We start from the raw sequence: 5,186 nt of genomic DNA on the forward strand, positions 1-5,186 counted from the left end.
CACCCTTCTCCTCCTCTTCCTCCTCCTCCTCCTCCTCCTCCTCCTCCGTCTCCTCTTCTGCTTCTACATGCTCTGCTAGTAAAAGCGGTATTATAGACGTAAAAAATCCGATTCTTTGTTTGAAAAAAATGTCCTTTCACTGCGTCACGGCAAGTTTCTTGGCCTACGTCTCGTTCTGATACTGTTTCGTTGACTTGACAGTCATCGATCAACAATCCACGTGCTTGGCGACAGCGCATGCGCAGCACGATTATCTGAAATCTTTCGCTCGCGCTCTCTCTCTCTTTCTCTCCTTCTCTTTCCATCTCTCCCCCTGCGCGCTCTCTCTTTCTCTCATCTCCCCCACCCGGGTCCCCCTCTCGCTTTCACTCTATATCTCTCCATCTCTCCCCCTCTCTCTCTCTCATTTTATCTTATTTCTCTCCCCCTGTTCCTATCTCTTTCTCTTTCTCATTGTTTCTTCCCTTCTCTCTCCATCTCTCCTCCTCAATATCTTTCTCTCAATCTCTCTCTTTCTCTCTCCATCTTTCTATCTTTCTTTCTCCATCTCTCTTTCCCCTCTCTCTCCTCTCCATCTCTTTTCCTCCCCCATTTCTCTTACCCCCCTCCCCTCCCCCCTCTCTCTATATTAAAAGTTTAAAACGCCGAGTGGCCGTGCGCGTGCGCGTGGGCGTGCTGCGTGGCGTAAGCCGGTATGTTTGCTGAGAGCGACAACGCGAATGAGATGCCACCACGTCGCCGCTCCGCCGCTCCGCCGCTGTTTCAACATCGTCGGCAAACGAAACTAACGATTGTGTTTGCCGACAGTGTTGCCGACGATCGCGCACACGCGTCCACATCTGTCGTCTATAACGACATCGCCGCCGCCGCCGCCTCGCGACGCCCACGTCGGCGACGACGCATCGGATCACGTGGTATTAGAACATCGGCTGCCGCATCGCGATGAATATAAACCTCGTCCGCAGCCTCCTTCCCTCTCTCCTCTCCCTCAAAATCCGCCTCCTCGCCTTCCATCTCTCCTCATCCGCCTCCTCCCATTCCCTCTCTCCCTCATCCGCACCTCCCTTCTCTCTCCTCATCCGCCTCCTCCCTTCCATCTCTCCTCATCCCGCCTCCGTCCCTTCCTCTCTCACTCATCCCGGCCTCGTCCCTCCCTCCTCGTCCTCAACAGCCTCCTCCCTTCCTCTCTCCACATCCCAGCCTCCCTTCCTCTCTCCTCATTCCCGCCTCCTCCCCCCTCTCTCCCTCATCGCCTCCTCCCTTCCTCTCTCGCTCAATCACGCCTCCTCCCTCCCTCTCTCTATCCGCCTCCTCCCTCTCTTCTCCTCATCCGCCTCCCTCCGCCTTCCTCTCTCCTCCATCCGCGCCCTCCTCCCTTCCTCTCTCCATCATCCGCCTCCTCCCTGCGCCTTCTCCTCATCCGCCTGCCTCCCTTCTCTCTTCCTCATCCGCCTCCTCCCCTGTCCTCTCTCCACATCCGCAGCCTCCCTTCCTCTCTCGCCTCATCCGCCTCCCTCCTTCCTCTCCTCCTCATCCCCTCCTCCCTTCCTCTCTCTCCTCATCCGCCGTCCTACCCTTTCTCTCTGCCTCATCCGCCTCCTCCCTTCCTCTCTCCTCATCCGCTCCTCCCTTCCTCTCTCCTCACCCGCCCTCCCTCCCTCCTCTCTCCTCATCCGCCTCCTCCCGTTATCACTACTCTTCCTCAATCCGCCTCCTCCCTTCCTCTCTTCTGCATTCCGCCTCCTCCCTTCCTCTCTCCTCATCGCCTCCTCCCTTCCCTCTCTCCTCATCCGCCTCCTTCCTCCTCTCTTCCTCATGCGCGCCGCGCGCGCGCGCGTCCCTTCCTCTCGCCCTCACCCCCCCTCCTCCCTCCTCTCTCTTCATCCGCCTCCTCCTCCCTCTCATCCTCATCGCCCCTCCCTCCCTCCTCTCCTCATACCGCAGCCTCCCTCCGCCTCTCTCCTCATCCGCCTCCTCCCTTCCTCTCTCCTGCATCCGCCTCCTCCCTTCTCTCTCCTCATCCGCCTCCCTCCCTCCCTCCCCCTCATCCGCACCTCCCCTCCCTCTCCTCCTCATCCGCCTCCTCCTTCCTCTCTCCTCATCCGGCCTCCTCCCTCCCTCTCTCCTCATCACGCCTCCTCTCCTTTTCCTCTCTCCTATCGCACTCCTCCCTTCCTGTCTCTCATCGCCTCCTCCCTTCCTCTCTCCTCATCCGCCTCCTCCCTCCTCTCTCCTCATCCACCTCCTCCCTTCCTCTCTCCTCACCGCCTCCTCCCCCCTCTCTCCTCATCCGCCTCCTCCCTCCCCTCTCCTCATCCGCCTCCTCCCTCCCTCTCTCCTCATCCGCACCTCCCTCCACTCTCTCCTCATTCCTTTGCTTGCTACGTCTTCTGGTGATCTGCATCGCGTAATATTTCTCGGATTTGACATTTTAACAGCATCCGTGCGTGGAGCTGGCACGGTGCGCGCGTGCAAACGGAAGTCGTTCATGTGGCGATAATGAATTAGAGGCAGCTTGTCGTTTGAAATGAATTCCGGATCTCGATTAGAACCGCTTGCGTGCGTTAGTAATAATGTTTTAAGGAGGTTCTTGAAAGCAGCTGTTTCAGCGCCAGTGTAAGAGAAATACAGTCCGAACATATAATATTTCAGCAAAAATTTCTAGTCGTAATTTCGCTTCTTAAGCGCGGCGAGTGATAGTCTGCGTTTATTTCATTTAGATGTATATACGTAATGAAAGGAAATAAAAACTCATACCCATTCTCCGAATATCGCTTTGTTTCGGGGTGTAATTTCGTAGGCCCTAACGACGTAAATTCAGTTTCCTCCTGATTTAACCGAGAGAGAGTGATTCTAACTACTCCCATCTCGAAACGCGGCCATCACTCATTTCCGCCATTTTTATTGGCTTCGAGAAGTTAAACTTAGAGTTTTCTTAACAACGCGCGTTTGGCATTTATACGGCCGTGTGTTATACCTGATAACAACATGGTTAAAGTAGCGGGTACGGCCTGAAACTTCTTGCCTTCTTTCACTGGTAACAATATACTTTTTGTGAGTGTATATACCCGCACAAGGATGAACTGCTTTCTATATACTGTAACGAATTTCTTCTGAAAAGGAGATGAGGAAAGTTTCAACAAGCATCCCCAAATGAGAGCGACGAGCGTGGCTGAAGGTTTTCCATTTCTTCTTTTGAGCCACATTATCAAACGGTCTCGTCTTTACTAAGCCAATTCTATTACAATAGCTATTCTTCTCTGCGCCTTACGTCGCGGCATTTTTTTTCTCCTCTCCTCTCTCTCATCTCGTCAGTCGTCTCTCTCTCTTCTCCTCTCCTCTCCTCTCTTCTCCTCTCTCTCTCCTGGTTCTTCTCTCTCTAAATCTCTCCCTCTCTGCCTCTCGCTCCTCTCTCTCTCTCTCCTATGTAATATATATATAATATATATAGCTACGTTGGCGTTTTGTCACCTGCGCAAAAATCGATAAAATAAAAAACCAATCGGTGATTTTTACTAAACTAAGTGCGAATGGCAAATGGCGAATGATTCTAACCGCTCATAAAATTAAACGTATGAACAAATGAATCGGTCAAATTGCAGTGTCCGCGTAAGTACTCAACAAATTCCCGGAAAGCCTAGTTTTGTGTGACTAAAACTAACAATAATTTGCAAATTATTGCTTGATTATTTTATTAAAACGGTTTCGTACGCCTCTTTCCCATTACCTGCCCATAACATGTCCCATCGCCTGTTTATGCCTGTTGAACAAATACGATCGAAGTTAATAATGGCTATAGGTTTTTTATTGGCTGCACGCCCAACATGCACACCGTCCGCACAACACAACACACACACACACACACACAGGCCCAACACACCACACACACACACACATCACAGAGCACACACACACACACACACACACACCACACGCGCACACACACACGCACACGCATAGCCACACACAAGTACTATACAAAACACACACAACACGCACATAGATACAATTCAACACACACACACAGCCACATCCGCACACACACACACACACACACACAAACACACACACCACACGACACACACACAACGACACACACCACACACGCACGCACGCACGCACGCACGCGCGCACACACACACAAACGCTAAAAATAAAGAGACATGTAATCCGCACCACATGATATCTATAGCCGTCTGCGAGAAAATGCAGTGACGTTAATACGCAAGATTTAAAACTATTCAGACTACGCTTTGTATCAGTAGATTATTTCGTCAAAACGCCCGGAGCACGTTCAATGGAACTAAGCAGCAAGTTCTACAGATTTTTCCCCCCAATATCATGTAAATAAAGAGGAATCGGTGCACAGATGATTAAAGATCATTCCATATGCGCGTATTTTGTAAAGAGCTCGGTGTCTAGACTCATAGTCTATCATCGCTAATCTCGAAGTATAGCATCGCGAACAAAGAGGCGTGGATGCAAATTAGTCGTTTTTCTCAGCCGTACGTATGTTCTGATTATAAATGTAATTATCGTCCTACAAATCCTCTACTCCCGGGGGAGGAGTAGATAGAGAGAGAAGAGAGAGAGAGAGAGAGAAAGAAGAGAGAGAGAGAAAAGAGAGAGAGAGATAGAGAGAGAGAGAGGAGAGAGAGAGAGAGAGAGATAGGTAGAGAGAGAGTGAGAGAGAGAGCGAGAGAGAAAGAGAGCAGAGAGTGAGGGAGAGAGATAGAGAGAGAGAGAGAGAGAGAGAGAGAGAGAGATAGAGAGGAGAAGAGAGAGAGAGAGAGAGAGAGAGAGAGAGAGAGAGAGAAGAGAGAGAGATAGGGGTAGAGAGTGAGAGAGAGAGCGACGAGAGAGAGAGAGAGAGAGAGTGAGGAGAGAGATAGAGAGAGAGAGAGAGAGAGGAGAGAGAGAGAGAGAGAGGAGAGAGAAAAGAGATAGAGATAAGGAGAATAGGAAGAGAGCGAGAGGAGAGAGGAGGAGAGGAGAGAGAGAGAGAAGAGAGAAGAGAGAGAGAGAGGAGAGGAGAGAGAGAGAGGATAGGTAGAGAGAGAGAGTGAGAAGAGAAGCGAGAGAGAGAGAGATAAGAGAGAGAGAGAATAGGAGAAGAGGAAGAAAGAGATAGGTAGAGAGAGGAAGTGAGAGAGAGAGCGGAGTGAGGAGAGAGAGAGAGAGAAGAG

Source organism: Priapulus caudatus, unplaced genomic scaffold, assembly GCF_000485595.1.
Source record: "Priapulus caudatus unplaced genomic scaffold, Priapulus_caudatus-5.0.1 Scaffold1146, whole genome shotgun sequence".
NCBI classification, from domain to species: domain Eukaryota; kingdom Metazoa; phylum Priapulida; class Priapulimorpha; order Priapulimorphida; family Priapulidae; genus Priapulus; species Priapulus caudatus.